Genomic DNA, 24,780 nt, shown 5'->3' with positions numbered 1-24,780 from the left:
AATGTGAGGTGTTTTTGGGGTGGGGTAGAGTTTGGCCTTTCTTCCAGGGTATAAGGTTGGGGACATCTATTCTACACTGGTCAAGCGAAATGAAGTCTCCCAATAGACATCTTCCCAAACTGACATGAGTTATAGCCCTTTCTTACCTAGTCCAAAAAAAAAATAGCTATAGTTCTAATTTAAGGTGCTTCAAACTTATTGCAAATTGTCTAATAAACAGAAAAATCAAAACATCCATAAAAAAATGTTGAATTATGAATAAGAAGAACCCTCCAATCCAAACTTCATGTCACTCTGCAGCTTGTGGGATCCTTCACCTATGATAACAGGACTCTGATTAAATGATCTCCTAATTATGTATGTCATAACCAGTGATAGGAATAACGGCGTTAAAGTAAACGCCGTTACTTAACGCCGTTACTTTTGCGGGTAACTAGTAATCTAATTGATTACTTTTCCCCCCGCGGTAACGCCATTCCCATTACTTAAGCTGCGTTAACGCAATTACATCTACCGCCACTAGATGGCAGTAGTGTAATTCCTCCTCACTCCTCTATGACCCTGCCGGCGCTGTCTGCGGTACTGGCATGTGTGACATGGAGGAGAGCGGAGAGGGAGAGCGGACCGGCCGAGGGGAACCGTGAGAGCGGTGAGAGTTCTGCACTGTACCTGTACATCCACCAACCCCCCCCCCCATATACATCTACCTACCCACCTTATATGCCTACCTACCCACCCTATACACCCACTGACCCCTATATACACCTACCTACCCACCCTATACACCCACTGACCCCTATATACACCTACCTACCCACCCTATACACCCACTGACCCCTATATACACCTACCTACCCACCCTATACACCCACTGACCCCTATATACACCTACCCACCCACCCAATACACCAGCAGTGTACCACGCAGCCAGCCAGTACCACTCAGCAAATACCACTCATACAAGTTATTTGACATATTTGATTATTTTTTTAAAGTAACGCAATAGTGATGTAACTCAGTTACTTTTTGGGAGAAGTAACTATAACTAATTATTTTTTTTAAGTGACATGACCAACACTGGTCATAACAAACAAGTGAATAATCCACACTGGACATCTCCTCCAAATCAAAAAAGGCCCAGCTCTGGGAAAAGTAAAACCTCACCATTGCAATAGGGCTGTGCACCAACTGAAGGGTTTAACCACTTAAGCCCCGGAAGATTTTACCCCCTTCCTGACCAGGGGGTATTTTGCGATTCGGCACTGCGTGACTTTAACGGACAATTGCGCGGTCGTGCGACGCTGTACCTAAACGAATTTGACGTCCTTTTTTTCCCACAAACAGAGCTTTCTTTTGGTGGTATTTGATCACCTGTTCGATTTTTTGATCACGCGCTATAAACAAAAAAAGAGCGTCAATTTTGCAAAAATAACAATATTTTTCACATTTTTTTATATGAAATTCCCCCCAAAAAAAAAGTAAAAATCAAAATTTTTTAAAATTTTCGGCCAATTTGTTTTATGCTACATATGTTTGGTAAAAAAAATCGCAAAAAGCGTATTTTGATTGGTTTGCGCAAAAGTTATCGCGTTTACTAACAAAGGGAAAGATTTCTGTCATTTTTGTTGTTTTTTTTTTTAACGCGTAATGGCGGCGATCTGCGATTTTTTTTGCGGTACTGCGACATTGGGGCGGACAGATCGGACCCTTGACTGACATTTGTGACACTTTTGGGGTTACCAGTGACATTTCTACAGTAATCAGTGCTATACATATGCACTGTTACTGTAAAAATACACTGGTTGTGAAGGGGTTAACTTTATTTGGAAGGGAGGGGCTGTGTGTATCCCTAGGGGCGTGCTTTCTACTGTGATTGGCTGTGGCTTGAGCTGTAAGGACACTGATCAACGGATCTACATACTAGACTGTGTAAACAAGCTGCCTGACATTCTCCCTCTCCCCCGCCGATCGCCGAGTGACCGGCGGACATCGGGTCCGCTGGTCACACGCGCGGGGGGGTCCGTGACCACGCGGGAGCGCGCCTCCGGGGGCGCGCGCTCGCTCCCTAGACCCTCACAAGCTAGTGACGTAGCCCTACGTCACTTTGCCTGTGAGGGGCTGACTGCCGACATAGATCGGCGTTAGGCAGTCGGCAAGTGTTTAAAGTCTTTTTTCTGTCTAGAGCAGGGATCCTCAAACTACGGCCCTCCAGCTGTTGCAGAACTACACATCCCATGAGGCATTGTAAAACTCTGACATTCACAGGCATGACTAGGCATGATGGGAATTGTAGTTCCTGAAAAGCTGGAGGGTCATAGTTTTAAGATCCTTGGTCTAGAGCAGCCTTTCTCAACCTTTTCAATGTGGAGGAACCCCTGAAATAATTTTCAGGTCTCAGGGAACTAATGCTAAAAATGACTATATTTACAACTCATGATACATTAGTGTGATGGTCAGTGGGGTGAATGCTCCTTACATTTGTGGACATTGGGAAGAATTACCTTCTTACAGATAGCTAAAAAGATCAATGGTGTCAGGGGAACTTATCTGAGAGGCAGAAATTGCTGGAGGAACCCTGGTTGAGAACCACTGGTCTAGAGGATGGAAAAAGCACTTTTATGTACCTGGTCTTCCTCCATCCTCCAGCGGTGGACTGTTCCTCTTTGTCCTCATGTCCAGTGCAGGGCTATGGTATCTGCATCAGTGTTGGACATTGAAGCCACAATGTGAAGGATATTGGACCTTATGGCGCTTTTCCACTGCATTGAACCGAACGGTTCGGCTTGCTTTTGTGCTTTTCCACTGCATGGTACCGCATGGTATTGTGTAGGAACGGTTCAGTACAGTACGGCTGCGCTTTTCCACTGCATGGAACCGAACGGTACGGCTCTCAAAAACAGTACCACCTCGATTGTGGTTCCAAGAGGTACCATACCCGGTACCATATCCCACAATCCTTTGCATGCAGTCACTACTAGCCACTGATTGGTCAGAGAATCGTTGTTATCCCACCCACTTTTAGTACTACTTTAGTGGAAAAGCAAACCATACCATACCGTACCGAACCGTTCCAACACCGTACCATGCGGTACCAGCAGTGGAAAAGCAAACCGGGCCAAGCAGGGCCGAGTAGAGCCGAGCCGGTACTTGCAGTGGAAAAGTGCCATTAGACCACTGGAATGCTGTACTGGAGAATCAGGTAAATAAAACAGTTTTTTTTACAAACGCCCTAGACAGAAACAAAGGTTTAATCCTTCCAGTATAGGCAAAACCCCACTGCAACTTTTCTTGGAGTTCAGCTTTAAGGCAATGTCATCATACTTCCAACTCAGTGATGTTGCAACTTAGAATAGAAGCAAAAGACTCCACATAATGTAATTCTATTTTCATAAAAAACCCAAATTCAAACTAAAATAAGGCAAATTCACAATTGCGGAGTGCTCTAGCAGCACTAAGTTAAATCTGCATGTGTCAAATCACAGTCCCATCAGTACAGAAAATACCTGCCTCCTCTATCAGCAGATTGCCAGAGGTCAGCATGCAGTGAGATGACATAGGTACTTTTTGCGTATTTCTTTGCATTCAGCAGCTCATTGAAATAAATGAGATCACAAAAACAAGAATGCACCTTGTATGGTGTGAACAAGCCCTTACTTACCCAAACGTCCAGACTATATATATGTATATTTCTGAAGGGGGTAATTTACATCTCCCTTTCTGTTACAATTTCACATTTTTATTTCGGACATTTGTTGCACAATTTGAAGATAATTGGAAGATAATGTCTGTGCAAACACATCTAACTGGCTTCACACCGCCACCAACAGATATCCAACAATATAAAGACGTGGCATCTGATTCATTTTCACAATGCTTGCCAATATTCTGATAGGACACAAGCAACAGACTCGTTCTGTGGACTTGAGAAAGAGCAATCACATACAAAACCATTGTTCTGATCTGATGTGTTCCATATATATATATATATATATATATATATATATATATATACATACACACACTATATTACCAAAAGTATTGGGACGCCTGCCTTTACATGCACATTAATTTTAATGGCATCCCAGTCTTAGTCCGTAGGGTTCAATATTGAGTTGGCCCACCATTTGCAGCTATAACAGCTTCAACTCTTCTGGGAAGGCTGTCCACAAGGTTTAGGAGTGTGTCTATGGGAATGTTTGACCATTCTTCCAGAAGTGGTCAGGCGTTGATGTTGGATGAGAAGGCCTTGCTTGCAGTCTCCGCGCTAATTCATCCCAAAGGTGTTCTATCAGGGTAAGGTCAGGAAACTGTCCCCACAAAGTTGGGAACATGACATTGTACAAAATGTCTTGGTATGCTGACGCCTTAAGAGTTCCCTTCACTGGAACTAAGGGGCCAAGCCCAACCCCTGAAAAACAGCCACACACCATAACCCCCCCTCCACCAAATGATTTGGAGCAGTCCACAAAGCAAGGTCCATAAAGACATGGATGAACAAGTTTGGGTTGGAGGAACTTGACTGGCCTGCACAGAGTCCTGACCTCAACCTGAAAGAACACCTTTGGGATGAATTAGAGTGGAGAGTGCAAGCCAGGCCTTCTCGTCCACATCAACATTCCCAAAGACACACTCCGTAACCTTGTGGACAGCCTCCCCAGAAGAGTTGAAGCTGTTATAGCTGCAAAGGGTGGGCCAACTCAATATTGAACCCTACGGACTAAGAGTGGGATGTCATTGAAGTCATGTGCGTGAGGCAGGCGTCCCAATACTTTTGGTAATATGGTGTGTATATATAGTATATATATATATATATATATATATATATATACTGTTTATAAATATATTTATTCATTGATGAATTTTCTTCTGTAACTTTTTATTTTATGATACAAGTTAGAGCTGCATTAGTTACATTTTTTTTTTTAATAAATACAATTACTGCTGGATGCTATACAGACAGTTTCCTTACAGTAAGATTGTGAAAGCACTGAGATTTATTTTATATACAAATCCTAACTTTTGTGTGACGGCTGGTATAGAGGCACACTTTGGGTTGGGTCCTTCCCCTGTATATTACCGTAGTAGTCAGTCTGGCACTCAATGTTCATGAATCCTCATTCTGTGACAGATAAGCAGAGCCATCTAGTGGTTAGAGGCTCACACTGCAGTGTCTAGGGTGTAGTACAGGATAGTCATACCAATCACAGGGACATGGTGTCATGTAACTTTGGCATCAGGGAGCATCATCCTGTTTGGATGCACTGGACCAAACTTCTGGATCATGTGAAGGGGTAACAAATATGGACTTGCATATAAACTGACAGATGTTAAAGTATATATTTTTTGTTTTGGATAGAGTAGAGAGGGATTAGGACACCGGTCAGGTTTTAATAACGGTCTGTGCCTCCATTAGGAAGATGAACCCTCTCTATTCGCCCTGTTTACAGTTATCCTCAAGCGTAAATATGAAGGAAAATAAAACCTAATTTGGGTTGTAACCAGTACAGAAATAGAAAGGAAATCTTGCAATGGGGACACTAATTTTGGTGACAACCATGCGTTTTCCTCTCACCTACAGGCTATGAGTTTTGTTTTACTTTGTTTTCTTGTCACAGGATTTAACAATTTGTAGTCAGTCCTCTGATTAGGCTAGAGCTACACGGGTGAGTAAAAATGCCTGGGCAGTGCTAGCCTTAAAGTATAACTCCACTTTTGTTGAGAAAAAAACATTCCCCTCTGGGTGATCTCTGTACATTGCAAGGATTATAACAAACTTTGTTGCAGATTCCTACCTTTTGTTATTCTGAAGAAATCATTTTGTGCCTCTGTGCTGAGTGAGTCTAATGGGAGTGGTTTTATAATTATCTGTCAGCTGTGGTAGCTGCAGGGCTCTAATGAGGAAATCTGCTAGACTTGCATCCCTTTAAACGTGTTCCTATTGGGAGTATCTCACCAAAAATTACATTTTTATTGCAGGGGATACCAGAAATCTGACTTGTATCTTAGGCAGACTTGGTGAGCCAATCACACAAGCAGGAAATGGTGTTTCTGGGGTGTGGTCAGTATACATTCTGTGTACAGAACACCTCCAGGTAGCCATTTTGCATTGCAATTTCAGAAAATACAACAGCTGTAGATTTAAAAGGAAAGATAATTTTTAATAACATTCAATCACAATATGATTTGTGTCGCAATTGTATATGCTATATTATTTTTTCTTTATTTGCTATTTTTTCCCCTTTAAGTAGAACTTTAGACAAAACCTTTTTTTTTTATTTCTGATAAAGTAAGGGAGAATTATAACCCTTGTCAGATATTTTTTCAACATCTGTGTCCCATTGCAGAGATTTCCCTTTACTTCCTATTCCATAGCCAAACAGGAAGTGAGAGGAAATCCCTGCAAATGAAGGGAATCCCTTGGGGACCCTCAGGTCACCAGAACTAGTGTCCCCATTGGAAGATTTTCCCTCTATTACGTTTCTGATCTTCTTTTACTTTCAATGATAATGGTAATCAGGACAAATAGAGAGGGTGAATTTCCCTAAAAGGGTCACCGACTGCAATAAAAACTGATGTGTTCTAATCCCTCTTCATTCTATCCAAAACTTTAAAAAAAAGTTTTGGTTTTAGCTATACCTTAACCACTTGCCAACCCCCCACAGTACATTTACTGCGGCAGTCAGCCCCTCCTGAGCAAAGCAACGTAGTACTACGTCGCTCGCCCAAGAGCCTGCAGGGGGCGAGCGCGTGCTGCCGGAGGCGCGCTCCCGTCCCCGCTCGTTCACGGGTATCCCCGCGCGAGTGACCGGCGGCTCCGATGTCCGCCGGTCACTTGCGATCTCCCGCTGGAGAGGGAGAAAGGCAGACGGCTGATGTAAACAAAGCCGCCTGTCATTCTCCCTGGTGTAACTGCAGAGATCATACGATCCTGCTATGTAGGATCGTATGTCTCTGTGGTTATATCACAAGCCATGCCCCTTTACAGTTAGAATGATGCCCCTAGGGACACACACTTAACCCCTTGATCACTAATAAAATTAACCCCTTCCCTGCCAATGTAATTTTTACAGTAACAGTGCATATGTATAGCACTGATTACTCTAGTAATGTCACTGGTACCCCCAAAAGTGTTAAAAATGTTAGTCAGGGGTCCGATCTGTCCGCCGCAATGTCGCAGTCCCGCAAAAAAAAAATCGCAGATCGCCGCCATTACTAGTTAAAAAAAAAAACAATAAAAATGACATAAACCTTTCCCTTAGTTAACTTAGTAAACGCAATAACATTTGCGCAATCCAATCAAAATACGCTTAAGCATTTTTTTTTTACTAAAAATATGTAGCAGAAAACAAATTGGCCTAAAATGTTAAAAAATTTAGATTTTTACATTTTTTTGGGGGGGAATTTCATATAAAAAATTTGAAAAATATTGTTATTTTTTCAAAATTGACGCTCTTTTTTTGTTTATAGCGCAAAAAATAAAAACCCCACAGGTGATCAAATACCACCAAAAGAAAGCTCTGTTTGTGGGGAAAAAAAGGACATCAATTTCATTTGGGTACAGCGTCGCACGACCGCGCAATTGTCGGTTAGTCACGCAGTGCCGAATCGCAAAATATGCCCTGGTCTTTGAGCAGGAAAATCCTCCGGGGCTTAAGTGGTTAAAAGGAAACTATATGTACAAAAAAAATATTTTTATAGTTTTGAATTAACTGACACTATCTGACGTCGCTACTAACACTAATACAATGATAAGTGATAATACTACACACTGACACAGTACTAATGGCACTGGCTGGGGGACAGGAGTGATGAGGAGAGCCATTAAAGGGTTAACAGTGTGCCTCACAAGTGTAAAGCTAGCCATACACTAGCCGAAATATCGGGCAAACTCATTTTCGAAAAACGTAAAATCGGCCGTGAGAGCAGACGATCGTGCCATCATGTAATAAGTGAATTTCGAACGATAAATCGTTCAATGGACATAAATGAATCCCTTTTTCGTTCAGTTTGTCACATATGCCCGAGAAACACATTAACCTTTCAATTTATTGTTCGTTTATCATTCGGTCGGCGGATTTTCAAAAATGTTCCTTCAATTTTTCGGCTCTGAAAAGTTAAAAACTATTTTCTATTTGTGCCCATTAACTGGACGAAAAACGAACAATCGGAGCAAATGACGGATTTTCGAACGATCTTTCGGCTAGTGTATGGCCAGCATTAGTGTGCTGATTTTACTCACTTACAGAGACTGGCTTTTCTTCCTGATTTCAGGTTTGAATGGTAAGTGAAATCAGGGAGAAAAAAAAAAAAACAGCCAGATTTGTGTTGTGTTTACTAATACACACAGATCTGTGCTGTGATTGGCCACGGAAATCAGCAGGCTCACAGCCAAAACAATTGGCTGCGAGCCTGCTGACGAACTCATGTTGTATCCAACCACAGCACGAGAGGCAGGGGGCGTGCACGCCAGTATAACAGGAAGTTCGGTGCAACATATGGGTACATCACAACGCCGGCCAACAGTAATAATACTATGGGCCGGTCGGCAAGTGGTTCAACAAACATTTGTTTTATCAAGCAGTGTCTGCAAGACACCCTTTGAAGACAATAGGACAATTGGATAGTATTAGCTATGTGTTTATGTACTGTAAACTACTGGCAGATACAGTATTAGCAATTGTTCCTATTATGTTAGAGAAACCATAAGATCAAACTTTGCTAGAAGCTTGGCCTTGCTCTTCAATGGTTAGAAACGCCTTTTAGAATAATAGTTAGACCTTGTCATCTGTCTAAGCCAAGGGACAAGATGGAGACTATTTCACAAATATTATTTCCAAGTATAATTTCAAAATGATACGTCTTTTACATTATGGAAAGGCTTGCAATGCTTTATCCCATTGGTAGAAGTACAAACATAATTGTGGTAGAAAAACACGCAGCGTATAATCAGATACATCCTTCTATATTGAAGAATTGGACAGGTTTTTATATAATTATTGTTATTTCTGCAAACATTTTGTTCTTCACAAACAGCACTTAAATCTGACATTTCCCATTGGTAGAGGGAAGCAGGCAATGCATACCTTGGAGATTGTGGGGATTACATCATTTGCGGTTGAACTTTAATAGTCTAGGAGTCCATAACTTTTTAAATGTGTGGTCACTTGTTTTTATATGCATGAATATTTGTGTTATAAGGATACTATGGTTTTGTGTTGGTAATTACTGTATATCCTAATCAGGGGAGGACTGGGCCAGGGGGCAGGGGGGCAATTGCCCCCCGGGCTGTTTTGCTGCTCCTTAACCACTTCCATACAGGACAGTTACACCCCATTCCTGCCCAGACCAATTTTCAGCTTTCAGCGCTCTCACACTTTGAATGATAATTAGTCAGTCATACAACGCTGTACCTAATCACATTTTTTATATTTTTTTTCACACAAATAGAGCTTTCTTTTGGTAGTATTTAATCAACACTGGGTTTTTTATTTTTTGCGATATAAGTGAAAAAAATAGCGAAAATTTTGAAAAAAACACATTTTGTTTTAGTTTCTATTATAAAATTTTGCAAATAAGTAATTTTTTTCATAAATTTGGGCCAAAATTTATACTTCTACATATCTTTGGTAAAAATAACCCAAATTAGTGGTTATTATTTAGTCTGTGTGAAAGTTATAGAGTCTACAAGCTATGGTGCCACTCATTAAAAATCGATCACACCTGATGTACTGACGTCCTATCTCATTTCTTGAGGCCCTGAAATGTCAGGACAGTACAAATACCCCCCCCCCCCATGACCCCTTTCTAGAAAGAAGACATTCCAGGGTATTTAGTAAGAGGCATGGTGAGTTTTTTGAAGTTGTAATTTTTTCTCACAATTCTTGGGAAAATAAAGAAGAAATAATTTTATTTATTTATTTTTTTTTACACAAAATTGTCATAATAACAAGTTATTTCTCACACACAGTATATGCATACTTGTAATTACACCCCAAAATACATTCTGCTACTCTGCTACTCTACTATTGAGTATGGCAATACCACATGTGTGAGACTTTTACACAGCCTGGCCACATACAGAGGCCCAACATTCAAGGAGCACCGTCAGGTGTTCTAGGAGCATAAATTACACATATAATTTCCTAACGACCTAACACACTTTTGAAGGCCCTGGAGCACCAGGACAATGGAAACCCCCATAAAATGACCCCATTTTGGAAAGCAAACACTCCAACATATTTTCTATGAGGCATAATGAGTCTTTTGAACATGTCATTTTTTTCCACAAGTTTTTGGAAAATGTGGAAAGAAAATTAAAACGCTTTTTTTTTTACACAAAGTTGTAAATTTATAAGATATTTCTAACACATAGCATGTACATAGCAAAAATGACACCCCAAAATACATTCTGCTACTCCTCCTGAGTATGGTGATACCACATATGTGGGACTTTGTCACAGCATAGCCACATACAGAGGACCAACATGCAAGGAGCACCGTCAGGTGTTCTAGGAGCATAAATTACACATATAATTTCCTAACCACCTATCACACTTTTGAAGGCCCTGGAACACCAGGACAATGGAATTACCCACAAAATGACCACATTTTGGAAAGCAAACACCCCAACGTATATTCTATGAGGCATAATGAGTCCTTTGAACATTTTTTTCCACAAGTTTTTGGAAAATGTGGAAAGAAAATGAAAACGCATTTTTTTTACACAAAGTTGTCAATTTATAAGATATTTCTAACACATAGCATGTACATAGCAAAAATGACACCCCAAAATACATTCTGCTACTCCTCCTGAGTATGGCGATACCACATATGTGGGACTTTGTCACAGCCTGGCCACATACAGAGGCCCAACATGCAAGGAGCACCAGGTGTTCATCTGTACTTGTTTAATTAGTTTATCCTTTGGATCTGGCTTAATTGTTGGATCTGGATAACAGTACCTTAGTTCTTGTGGGGATTGAGACTAATTTTTATACAATTCTTATATCCTTTATTACAATTTGGTCTTCATTGATCACATTATGTAAGTTAAATTAAGCATGGATCTTTGCAAAGAAATTGTGCAATATCTTTTATTGCCACTAGATGGCATTATAATTATATTGCCATAGTCAATGTCGAGTTTGGCCCGACTCCTTTGGGTTTGGCTGATATCTCCTTTAGGATCGACATTTACAATAATTTTTATACATTTATTCCTTTTTTGTTCTGTTATATTTAGCCTTCTTTAATGTTCAATGTGATATTGAGATTTTGCTTGGTTCTTTGCAAGGAGACCGTGCATTTTTCTTAATTGCCACTAGTTGGCGTCCTTAATTTATTATTGTACTCAATGTCCGAAATGGTTTCTTTGGGTAATTATTTATGTAACCTGCAACCAGCGGGATTGTTCAATCTGTCTTGCCTGTTATGCATAATTTGGCATGTTAGGCTGTGCCCGGATATCATTGTGGTACCATAGAATTGGATGCCCCGTTCCCACACCTAAGATGGCGGAGCGGTCCTCATTGGTTTCCGGTGGCCCAACCCTATCCCTTCTGGTTAAATAGATGGCGTCAGTTACCTTTGAAAACGTCATCTGTGACGAAACGTCGTAAGGACACGGCGTACTGACGTCATCTGATCACGACCAGGAAGTGCGGACGAGCGGAGACCGTCCGGCCGGCGGCCTTGATACATATGATCCCCATTTCCTCGTTTTCTGTAAGTTTTACTCCTTATTCTTTAAATAAATCGTATGCTTTTACACTATGGAAGCCTTCTCTTTTATTTGGTGGTGATTCCCCTGGCTATATTGGAGTCATTCGTCCAGGAGTCCACTGCAGGTTCCGTGAAGCTCACCATTCCTATAGGCGAATTTACCATCTCCTTAGGGTAAGAGGCAAATCCTATTGGTGAAGGCTGGCATCCTGTCATACTTGATTCTCTTGCTTAATCTGGCTCAATCTGATTTTTTATCTGGTAAGAGGCAAGTGGTATTGGTGGTGGTTATCTACATAGAAGACACATACCTAGGATTTTCCATTCACTTTGGCATTTTTATCTCTACACTGTGGTAAGAGGCGACACCAGCTGTCACAGGATTGTACATACTTATACGATTGCATGCATTTCCAGCTACTTCTGGTAAGGGGTACCTATAGGTGTCCCATTTAGAGCATTCCTGCTCTCTTCCTTCTGGTTATTATACACTGGTGAAGTTCACACAATTTATTCAGTTGTTAGTCACTCACTCTGGTGTATAAGTTCTTCCCTTTGTTTAGAAGATTTGGAGACCCCTGGTGTAGAGGAAGGACATCTGACAATGGATACCCTATAGAAGGCCTATGGGGACATCATCACCCAGGCTCTACAGCCAATGTTTCTGCCTCACACTGAAGCTGGTGCTGGGACCTAATCATGTGACCAGACCGGAGTGGCTTTAGAATAGTTAAGTATAGGCATTTTTTCTTTAACAGAATAGGCTTAGAATGGGAGTAGTTTTAGGCTTAGTTAGAAATTGAACTTAAAAAAAAAAAAAAATAGCCAAGCCATAATAGACTGTCGATTTTCACATCCCACAAAGCAACGGTCATTTTCAAAATGACCAAAGAACATTTTCTTTTTCTGTTTAACTCTCATCTGGTGCCCACACACTCTGTACCTTCCTAAAGAGAATTGCACTCACCCCTCTGGAGGAAAATAAGGGATTAGCATTTTTTTTGGTTTAGCGTTATTTTGTTGCTGGATGAAAGAGTTTGTCATTGAAACCGGCACAAAAGAGCTTTGAAATCAGACGCTTACAGACTGTGCTGTGATGTGCATCAGATCCGCTAAAGAAAGGTCTGATTCATGAGCATTTCAAAAACAGTTTAAGGGCCATTTCCTGCAGGATCACAATTTTCAGCACATCTAATGTTAGGTAGAAAATACATAACGTGCTGCTTTACAGCTTCGTCCTACGTCAGAAATCGGAGCCAAGAAAAATAAATCTGTGTGCCAACACATCAGTATTCTAAGGCTGTGTTCACACTTTTCTGCTGCATGGCATTGCAGTAACGCTTGTTTAGATATCCGATTGAGGGGGGGGGGCCTTAAAAACACGCAGTGTAGATGATTTTTTTTTTTCAGCACACCCCCCCCCACCCATATAGTGTTAGTTCCCCTTTTCAGAAAAAAAATGATAAGGTGAACACTGTGCACCCTTCCCACTCCCCCTTGGTGCCCGCTGTACTTACCCTCTGGGGATGCTGAAATGTCGGTGCCCATTCTGCTCTGTACAGCACTTTCGGGATAGACCACAGTGACTCACTTTGAGCCATCCCAAGAGCATTGCACAGAGAAGAAGGTGAAGAGCGGGGATCTCAAATCTCTGGACTGCTTGACTGGCTGCATTGGCACTGACTGCTCATCACCCATGGTAAGTACAGCGGGGACCAGGGGATGGGGAGCTTGTATGGTGTTTGTTTACCTTTTTATTTTTTCCTGAAAAAGTGAACACTCTAAGCTGCAAAGGTGGTGGGCGAGGGTGTTGACATGCTACAGTTATGATGCTTTGCTTCTCCCCCACAGCAAAAATGTTTAATCCTGTTGTATTCAGTGGGCAGTACCACTACCAAAGGCAACCATTTAGGTGTGCAATGCACACAGTTGAAGCGCGTTGGTGCAGCACTTACAAGGTTAAAGCAGACTGTAAGAAGCCATTCAATCATGTCTTTACTGTCTGTCAAATGCCTCTGAAAAGTTATCCAAAAATGGATCAGCTTTCAAAGGCATGGCAATTTAGCAGCACATCTAATCTACCACGTGTTACTGCAATGCAATTTGTAGGCATTGTGCTGCCATTCATTTTGATTTGCACTCTAATGCACTGAGGCAATGCAGCTCCAACACACAGGGGTTGATTTACGAAAACTGGAGAGTTCAAAATCTGGTGAAGCTGTGCATAGAAACCAATTTGCTTCCAGTTTTTTTGGTGAAAGCTTTATTGAACAAGCTGAAGTTAGAAGCCAATTGGCTACAATGCACGTTTGCATCAGATTTTGCACTAAGTTTTAGTAAATCAACCCCACAGTGTGTTGTAGTGCGTGCTGTGTTGCCAAAAACAGTAAATGTTTGATTTATGGCACCTTGTGGTGAATTGCCAGTACATTGATTTGAAAGGGCTACTTTAATACACTACACAGGTGAGCATAGGACCTTAAAACTGGCTGGGAAAAACTTAAAGGCTGCTTACAATATGGATACGGGAGAACACAAGAACTATGGTGGCCCACCGTTGTGTGGGTTCTACAGGTGGTAGTTTAGAAGCAGTAGAGAAAAAGCTAACAGCTCAGATACTTCCCTTGCAGAGGTGATTGATTAAAGAAAAACTACAGTGTGTGTGTGTGTGTGAGAGTAGAGACAGGAAGGTCTCTAATGGGTTCAAACAGCAGTTTCTGAAATGCAGAAAGAACAAGATTTAGATTCCATGGAGTCACAGGGGAGGGCTACGTGGGATTAACCCTATACAAATGTCTTCATGAAAGAATGAAGCCAGCAGCCTCTGAAACACAAAGAAAGGGCAGAAACTTGACCCTTCATAGTTCTGACGGCTAAACATTGGTCCAGGCACTGCTGCAGGAAGGAGAGGATTTATCCCATGGAAAAACTCCTGGGATGGAAGCCCTGAGACTTACACCAAGTGAAAAATGCTGTCCATGTCCATGGGCAGTGTCGTGGCTTAAATGCGAGTACTCCTGCCTCGCAGCACTGCGGTCCCTGGATTGAATCCTGGTCCGGGCACGTTGAGGTTGATTTACTAAACCTGGAGAATGCAAAATCTGGTGCAGCTGTGCATGGTGGCCAATCAGCTTCTAAGTTTTAACAAAAAAAAAAACACCTGGAAGTGGATTGGTTTATATGCAGAGCTGCACCACATTTTGCACTTTCTAGTTTTAGTAAACCATACCATTTAATTTGCTTGGATTTCCTCCAACACTCCGAAGACATGTTGGTAGGTTATTTGGCGCTAGTATGGATGCATGTAAGATAGGGACCTTAGACTCCAAGCACAGCATGTAAAACACTGCACGAATTGACAGTGCTATATAACTATATACCTCTAATAAATCATGTCTCATGATAAACCTTGCAAGAAGACAAATTCCTAGCTTTTGGCATTGTAGAAAAATCAGAGATGCCCCCTGTCCCTCAGAGCTTGGGTTTCAACAGTTATGTTGGTAAAGAAAGAAGCAAGATGGCAAATCGTGGACTCATTTCTCAGGTGTGTTGTCTTGGAAGGTTCATAGAAATACCGTTACTGATCCAAAGTCTGACCAAATGAACCCCAGCGGGATCTAGATAAGAAGGAGCACGCCACCATCCCCTTTGCAGAGGAAAAGTGGAGGAGGGACCAGATCGTATACCCCATCCTGTTTACTTAGAAAAGGAGAGGAGGAAAGAGCAGATCTGTAGGAGATCTAGAAGCTCAACACCAGAGGCATTAAGGTGAGCATATAGCACACCTATAGGTGGGGAGCACCGAAGAGCACGCCAGAATCACACGGTGTATAGGTGGAAGAAAACATTAATGTGACATAGAGAAAAAGAAGATCTGTGGTCACTGTTTAAATACCATTTGGGACACTTAAACATTCGTTGTGTATTTGTTTGTAGCCGGTTTACATTTTTTTGCTACTGGCGGATGCATTGCTACATATATCTAGTATATATTGATTTACACTGAGCACTTTATGTATATCACCATGATTTATTGATATTATATTGAGCATATGATAATTATATTTATTGTCACTGAGCACTTTATTGACACTCTTAATATTTTATTATTTGAGGATAGGACCACCTTAAGCACCTTCATTATTCATTGAGCATATTTTATTTTATTTATTGTCACAGAGCACTTTATTGGCACATCTATTATTATATTCAGGTACACAATTACCTCAAGCACCTCCAGTATTTTACTTATTATAATTTGGATATTGTTTCACATTACTTATTTACATATATGTGATTTTAACCATATATTTTAAATATGTATATCATCTTTGATGCTTTTTAATTGGACACAACATATGGTTTTACTATTTTATACTGATACACAATATTTATTATCACTGAGATATATCCACATCTTATAATTAATCCCTGAAGCGCGGTACTCCCCCCCCCCCCCCCACTTGTAAGATGGCAAAAAAGTTTTTAGGACAGAAGCTGTTGAAAATCCAGCAGAACACATGGAGCATCTGCCAGTGCCAGGAGTCTTACATGGGTCAGTCTGGCGCAATCAGGATTACTATAGAATGGGATTGGTGCAGCGCTAACACAATTGAATCCACAGTCCATACAAATGTTCAAATGTATCAAATACAAAAGTGCAGTAAACAAAAGTTCATCAGAGAGTGCTCCAATAAAGAAGGGAAACTGTCCACCACTTCAAACTTGGAAAAAGCCCCGAGTGCAGGAACCGCCACCAAGATAATAAATGGCCTCTTACCAAATTGCAATGACCCCCATTATAAGGATCAAAGACAGCCTGTGTGATCAAATCAGTGCCCAGATCGACATGTATCGATTCCCAGTGTTCCCTCAGCAGCTCCGACCGGAACAAGTGAACATAAGGAAAAGAGGGACAACTCCAATAGTGAAGTACGTTCACAGGTTTATTCAGTAAAAGCAGAGTGGCAACTCACGTTTGTGAAGAAATCACAGCATGTCTCGGAGCTATACTCTCAGAACCTTTGTTTCCAACCAATAAAATGGCCGCCGTGTCTCCTTGCTGGCCTCAGCACGACGAACCGCAGGCTCCTCCTCCGACCGGTTTCGTCAACACGTGACTTCGTCAGGGGGTGTGGCCTATGGCAGAACGTCTTTCCTTATATGCTGGGTGAGACAGGGCGGAACTCGCTGCGTCCAATCCGGAGCCAGCAGGAAGAGGTCATCCCAAACCATCAACAGGAAGGAGACCAAGGACCCGGAACCGGATGTGTGACCTTTGAATGTCAACATCTGGAGCTAAACCCGGAATTGGAGACCGCAAACAGCGATAAACCGATCAAATATTAACATGATTGCACAAGAGATATATGTGCCTTATATTTCAAAGGACTTCTAGTGCATATTTGATCTTAAGAAAGAAACCTTATTTAAAAGAGCTTCAAAACGGGGGAAACCTATAGGTAACCAGGGGAACAGTGCTCTACTCTAGCCGTGCTAGACTTTGCAGGGAAACACCGCCATCTAGCGGCCAGAAACAAAAATTCCCGAGAGTGCTCCATTACATAACTTACATTGACATGAAGGGAAAATTATAATTGTAACTAAAAATGTGAACTAAATATGATACACAATATGATAGTTTAATAGCATCACAAAAAATATAGAATAAAAACATTTAAAACTATCCCACAAATAAAAACAAAATAAAATTATGATAACCAACAGTGCAGAACATACTGAAAACCCCTTCATCAGGCATTATTGATAAAGGAATTAATATCCCAATCAATATTTAACCCGTGAGGGGCGTAGGTCTTCAACCGATAAATCCAGCTGGTCTCTAGTTGTGAGACACCTCTGGTACGGTTACTACCCCTCCAACTGCCTGAAAATTTATCAATGCCTAAAAAGACAGTGCCTTTGGGGTCATTCCCATGACATTCATCATAGTGTCTAGAGACACTATGTTTTAGGAATGCCTTAAGTATATTCGCCACATGTTCCTGCAACCGCACGTGTAACTTTCGTATCGTCCTACCCACATATTCACGGCCACAAGGGCAATGTAGTAGGTAGACGACGTGCCGTGTGGAACATGTGATGAACGGCTTGATTTTAACATTACGTTGTGTGGCATTGGAAAAGAACGTCTCAACCCTCCTAGACCTACAAGCATTAACCTTGCAGATGGCACAACCTCTACATGGATAAAAACCACCCCTCTCCTGAAAAAAAGAGATGGTCTTAGGTGGATCCACAATGTTGGGGGCCACTTGAAGCCTCAGCGGAGGCACACCCCTAAAAATGACTTTAGGAGCTTCCGGTAGTACAGGGCCCAGGAGGCTGTCGTTCTTTAGGATGTGCCAATGCTTCCTGATCAATTTTTTAACAGAGAAATGCTGAACGGAGTATGATGAAAAAAAGGCAAACTGAAAATCATCATTACTCTCACGTTCTCGTGGTACCAACAGGTCAGCCCTATTACGGGAATCTGCCTGCATAAGGGCTGTTTCAAGATCCTGTTCTTTATACCCCTTCTCCAAAAACTTGGACTTCAAGGAGCTAGCCTCCCGCAGGAAGTCCGCTCTATTGGAACAGTTCCTCTTGAGTCTGAGGAACTGACTGACAGGAACGGATCTAAGCCACGACACATGGTGGCAACTAGATGTGTCAATAAATCCGTTCCTGTCAGTCTCCTTGAAGAAAGTAGAGGTTTCAAGGGAACTACCAACCACTTTAATTTTAAGATCTAGAAAATGAATTTCAGATCTACTGCATTCGTGCACCAATCTAATTCCTCTGTCATTGTCATTCAGTGCAGAGATGAATGATTCAAGGGACTCAGAGTCACCATCCCATAGGAGGAGGATGTCATCGATGTACCTCCGCCAGAGAACTATCTCTGGTCTCGGAACGTCACCGATGACATCCTCCTCCCATTTGGCCATGAACAGATTGGCCATACTTGGCGCAAACTTCGCGCCCATGGCCACCCCCTTATTTTGTCTGTAATAAGTGCCATTGAACCAGAAGAAATTATGGGCCATAGCATAATCCAACAGGGATAAGATGAATTGACTCTGAAGACCTAACAAAGTGCTCTGACCCAAGAAATACTCAACAGCCTCCCTTCCATGCTGGTGTGATATAACCGTGTAAAGGGATGAAACATCAGCAGTGGCCAAGATGTAGGTGTGCTTCCACTCTATATCCTTAAGTATATTAATGACTTGCATAGAGTCCCTCAAAAATGAGGGGGTCTTGGTCACAAGGGGCTGGAGAAAGAAGTCTATGTATTTACCCACCCGGGAGGTAACCGAATCAATGCCACTAATGATTGGCCTCCCGGGTGGGTTCACCGCATCTTTATGCACCTTGGGTAGATAGTACATTATTGGCACCCTTGGGGCGGATGGTACCAAAAAGGATTTCTCCTTCTTGGTAAGGAGTTTGCGCTGAAAGCCGTCCTCCACCAAGTCGACAAGTTCTTTTTTGTATGATGTCGTAGGGTTACCCCTCAGGGGAATATAAGTGTCCCGGTCTGACAATAACCTATTCATTTCCACATTATAGGCCACAGTATCCAGAATGACTATTCCTCCCCCTTTATCTGCTGGCCTCACAATTATGTCCTTACGCTCCTTTTACATATGTGTTTGATGGACTTTTTTGAGGCTAAGCTTATCCAAGTGCTTGGCAACCAAATCTCGGAACACAGTCAGAGTGGGAGCCAAAGGACCTGGGGGGTTGAATAGTGAGGCATTGGAAAATGAAGTGGACTTGATGCCCATATTATATTCCACTCTGGGGGTAATGGGGTTCCCCATCATATGCCTTTTAATGCTCATTTTACGCACAAACTTTTGAAGGTCTATGAAAGTGTTGAATTTGTTAAGAGGTCGGGGGGGAGCAAACTTGAGTCCATGATTTAACACATGCTTCTCTTCAACCGAAAGAGAAGCTGAACTCAAATTAAACAAACCCCGATCCCTCAACGCCGACTTCTTTTTGTCGCGGACCCTCCGCCCCCCTCTAGTCCCTCTCTGCCCTCCTTTTGCCTTTTGTTTTTTGGGGTGCCCCCGTGAAAAGGGGTATTAAGCTGGTTCCATGAGCCTTGCCCCCCAGGAGGGTTAGAGTAGGCAGATGGAGGCTGGTGGTATCTGATTACTGAAATACCCTCTGTCTCAATCCTGCCACGCACACAAGAAAGAAGTTTCAGGGGAGGAAAGACTTAGATTGGGGAGTACTGGTCCCATGGAGCCACTAGAACATCAAATACATGCCCAGAGGATTCTTGTTCCTAGAGACAAACCTTTCTAGTTTGTTGTGGAACATGGAGGTTAGGAGAAACACATCTGCCATCCCCCACCTCTGACACAGGTCCTGGAATGCCTCCAGGAGTAGGGACCATTCCCCCAAGTCCAGTCACTGTCAGCTGTGATAATCTACCTGCCAATTGTCTACCATCTAGAATGTACAGACAAGGCTGGAACAAGAAATTCTCCCCAGAATAGGATCAGATCTACCTATTTTTGCAAAATAAAGAGTTTCTGGTTTCTCTCTGAAGGCTGAACTACGCCTCTACCATGGTATTGTCCAAACTGAATCCGGATCAGATAAGCCTCCAGTAGAATGGTCCAATGCTGCAGAGAAACCCAAATTGCAGTTGTGTTGATTTGGAGATGTGACTCTTCCAATGATTAAGTCCTCTGCACCCCCATAGGTCCTGTCAGACATGGGTTGACAAAGTAAACCACAGTCAGAATTGGGTGAAGGGGACCATTTACCAAAGACCATAGCTAATATAGCAATCCACAAAATGGCCAAATTCACAGTGAGAATGGACCACTTTTGCAAAAAATACCCACCAAATAGATACAATGTATATGGCCTCTGTGATCAAAGTAAGCAAATAACTGGGTGATTTGGGTAAAAGCCTTTAGCCTGGTAAACACTAATATTTTATTTTTATTTTTTTCATTTAACCAAGTAGGATGAAAAAAAAAAAAAACTGACAGCGCAGGTCAGAGCCACTGTACCAACAATCCAATGTTAGTACAGAGATCCCCCCTGCTGTGCTATTGTGTTCCGATAGGCGGGAGGCCTCCCCACCAGAACACACCAGTCAGCCCTCTCTGCCATTGGCTGAAAGCGCTGAACAGGAGCCGGTCGGCAGACCTTTTTCGATCATGCCGCTTTTACAGAAGCCAGCTTCTGTCAGACCAGCTGCTGTACACACAGGCTGAATGTCGGCCGGTTTCTATTGAACCAGGTGATGCTGCCCGACATTTTGCCCATGTGTACTAGGCTTTACATGACTGTGGAAAAAAAGTACATGAGGAAGGCAGCGCATGAACCACACTGGGATGCAATGGATAAAGAAGTCAGGTGAACATCTAATATAGAAAGGGTTAACAGTTTATTGGTATTGATAACCGGAAAACAAAGTATATAAAATGCTTACATCCCCCTGGGCTGGAGTGGACAAGGGCACCTGGCAGCAAGCAACACGAGTGCGAGGAGGTCAGTCTCCCAGGACCACTAAGCAGTGTGTGCACAATGCCGGAAACCAGGTGGCGCGAGTATGAAATGACTCTGCTGTAGTTCCGGAGCGGTGACATCAGACGGACAGGCACCACTTGCGGGAAAACACCAGGAACCAGCTATATGTTTTGCGCCATGAACTTTATCAAGTCCTACTTTAACAAGTAACCTTAGAAGAAAAGGCTAGAAACCCAGCCATACCCACAAATGGTAAAGAGGACTCTAAGGATGAGAAAGACTTAAGCGAAAGAAATTTCGTCCGACGACCGATCTGCCGATTTTCGGCTTGTTAGTATGGTGCTTCCGACAACCGATTCCTACTTTTCGGACGAAAAAAATTCTGGTGTGCAGGCTATATAATTTTTTTAGACCGTCAAAACACGTCAGATTTTTGTCTCATTAGTACAGATTTCGATTGGGAAAAATCTTATGAGCAAGACTAGGCATGCTCAGAGATGAAAGAACACATACAAAGCAATCCAACACATGACATCACTTCTGAAGTAGAATTCTGTCGTGCGGGAAAATGTGTGTGCAGTCTAGAGCACATTCCAACCAACAGACACCACTCTGGACAAAAGACGGACGACCGGTCGGCGGAAATTCGTTGTGTGTGTACGAGGCTTAAGAGTAGAGGGTAATGTAGCACTGCCCCCTTGGGGGTTGCTGGTAGTTGTATGTTCTTCTGTGCCGCTTTGACTCTGTGAACTTTCCAGCCCACCTGACACTCTAGGTTCTGACATGTCGTTTATACCTTTAAGGCCCCTTTCACACATGCGTGACCTAAAAGTCGTGCAATTTTGCCGTGATTTTGACTGGACTTGAAGCAATGCCTAGGTCTATGGACCTCAAAATGCATCAAAGTCCTCTCTCTCTCTGCGGCGGACCGAAGCACACACAACGGATTCCGGGAAGCAAGAGAGCCTGGGCCTTGGTCAGCCTCTCCCACAATTCTCCCCTGGAGTGAATTGCCTGCTGGGGAGGTGTAGTCCACAAAAAGTTCAGCAGTGCAGTAATACCTTTCAGGCGACTACAGTTCCCACAATGCTCTCTTCCAGTCTCAGGAGTATGATGTATGAAGATCTAAGACCAACACTAGGGGAGCACAGAGACAGTCAGAGAGCAGAGAATAAGTCTGCAGTGTCAGATAACTGTAGTCTGCTCCCAGCTACAGTAACATGATTCCAGACATCAGACATAAGCACAGTCCCTGGGTATATGGCAAGCAGCCCCGATCCATAGACAGAAAGTGAGCAGGGAGCACACTGGGACTGTCTCCTCAATGTTTAGAATAAGACATGTTGTAACCATGCCATGTGGCAGTAAGGCAATATACAAGCTCAAGATAAGAGGCAAGGCCTAGGGTACTCAGAAACCCCCAACAGATGGTAGCAGTATAGGAGTACAGCAGGAACAGATAGAAGATTCAAGTGCCCTTTGCAAGCAAGAGGGATATGCTTCCTCAATGCTGTATGGTGGGGAAAACCGCAGAGTGTACGGCACTGCACCCAGTGTATAATTTCAACGCTCAGTCCCACACAGCGATGCCTTTCAAGGCAAAACTAGCATGAACAACAACAGAGGCACCCAGCAACCTATGTATACAAGGTAGCTCCTGAAGCTTAGCTCAACTGGCCCCACTCAGACTGTCCAGAGACGGAAAGCGCTGAGGCAATGCCAACAGTTCTGGACTTGGAAACTTTGTTCCACAGCTATATCTTTTTTACATGAACTGGAAAGTGCCCCACATGGAACCCAGTTCCCAAAGGTCACTTCCAAGCTAGCGGGGTCTAGGTGCAGCACCCTTCATTCAATAGGCCTGTGTCACCATCTGTCTGATCCATCTTGATATGGTTGCAGAAGAAGCGGATAGCCCATTCGTAAGCACAAACAGTGAGTCTGACCTCCGAAAAGACTACATAGCTGCCAGATACACCAAAACCAGCCGAAACCACATCCAGGGCATGCAACGCAACTTCCTTGGGATGTTTGGGCCTGGGACACAGGGAAGGCAACACAATGTCTTGATTCAAATGGAAATCAAAGTCTACTTTAGGAAAGAACGGCAGACATGGGTGAAGAACCACCTTATCTTTGTGGACCACAGAGTAAGGAGTACGACAAGATAACCCCGCCAGTTCCGACACAATGCGAGCAGAGGTGATAGCCACCAAAAAGGCCACCTTCTGAGAGCATAAGCAGGGGAATCTCCTGAATATTTTCAAAGGAAGGCTTCTGGAGAACTGAAAGCACCAAGTTCAGATCCCAGGGTGGTAGAGACCGCACTGGTGGTGTCAGATGACGAACCCCTTGAATAAAAGGTACGCACCAGGGAGTGCATGGCCAGGGGTCATTAAAAGAAAACCGTCAAGGCAGACACCTGGCAATTGATGGTACTCAAGGCCAATTTCCGTTCAACCCCCCCATTGAAGGAAGGTCAAGAGGCTCGGGTGAAAAAGACTCACACCATGAAATGTACGCTTTCCATGCACGATGGTAGATCTTCCTAGAGGTAGATTTCCTAGCTTTCAGCGGTGTCGGAATCACCGACCCAGGCAAACCTCTATCCTTCAGCAGCTGGCTTTCAATAGCAAAGCTGTGAAAGCCAGCGACTGTAAAGCAGGATCGAATATTGGCTCTTGGGAAAAAGATCCTCCCAGAGAGGCAGTCTCCAAGGGAAGTCAGTGACCAGCCACATCTGGTCGGCATACCAAGACCGGCAAGGCCAGACTGGGGCCACTAGAATGACCGTAATCCCTTTTGCTTAATGCTGCGCAAGAGTCTCTGCAGAAGCTTGATAGAAGGGAAAGCATAGTTCAGACAATACTGGCCCCACGGGGCCACCAGAGTGTCTGTGGCGTCCGCCAGAGGATCCCATGACTGTGCCACAAACCTGGGAACTTTTCTATTGAGCAGAATGCGAACAGCTCAACATCGTAGGTGCCCCACCGGAAAAATATCTGATGAAACCCATCTAGATGAAGGGACCACTCACCTTGGTCCAACGCCTACCAACTGAGTTAGTCCGCGTGGCAGTTTTCTACTCCTGGAATGTGTACGGCGGAGAGGGCCAGAACTAAGCATTCTGCCCCCGGAGATGCCGGCTACCTCTAGAGCTGCCAACACGCTTTTTGTTCCACCCTGGTGATCGACATAAGCCACCCCTGTGGCACTGTCCAAATGAATCCACACTGGAAGCTCCCGTAGTCGATCCATCCAGCGATCCAGGCACAGACTGATCACCCAGAGTTCCAGGACATTTATCGGTAATCTGGACTCTTCCAGTGTCCAAACACCCAGAACAGAGCTCCGACCCAGAACACCTGCTCATCCGTGCTGATCATTGTCCAATACAAGGGGAGAAACGATTTTTCCTGTCAAAGAGCCCAAGATCGAAGCCACCAGACCAAAGACCCTTTGGATTCCCAGCTCAGCCAGATCTGATTGTCCAGAGACTTCAGACACTTGTCCCATTTGACCAAGATCTCCCTTTGCAGGGACCTCATATGTAAC

At 43.1% G+C, this 24,780-nt stretch overlaps 1 pseudogene across 1 annotated transcript in view; it reads right to left on the bottom strand.

The window, feature by feature from the left end:
* LOC309556566 overlaps positions 1-24,483 on the bottom strand; it is a 48,913-nt pseudogene extending 24,430 nt beyond the window's left edge. The window contains exon 1 of the transcript in view: positions 24,263-24,483. The product of the transcript in view is annotated as an uncharacterized misc_RNA (transcript). The remainder of the gene's footprint in view (positions 1-24,262) is intronic.
* Positions 24,484-24,780: the final 297 nt, after the last annotated feature.

The sequence above is a fragment of the Pelophylax lessonae genome, assembly GCF_965119305.1.
Source record: "Pelophylax lessonae genome assembly, chromosome: 5".
Lineage (NCBI taxonomy): Eukaryota > Metazoa > Chordata > Amphibia > Anura > Ranidae > Pelophylax > Pelophylax lessonae.
The sequence above is the reverse complement of the archived record's forward strand: the minus strand, read 5'-3'. Positions and strand labels throughout refer to the sequence as shown.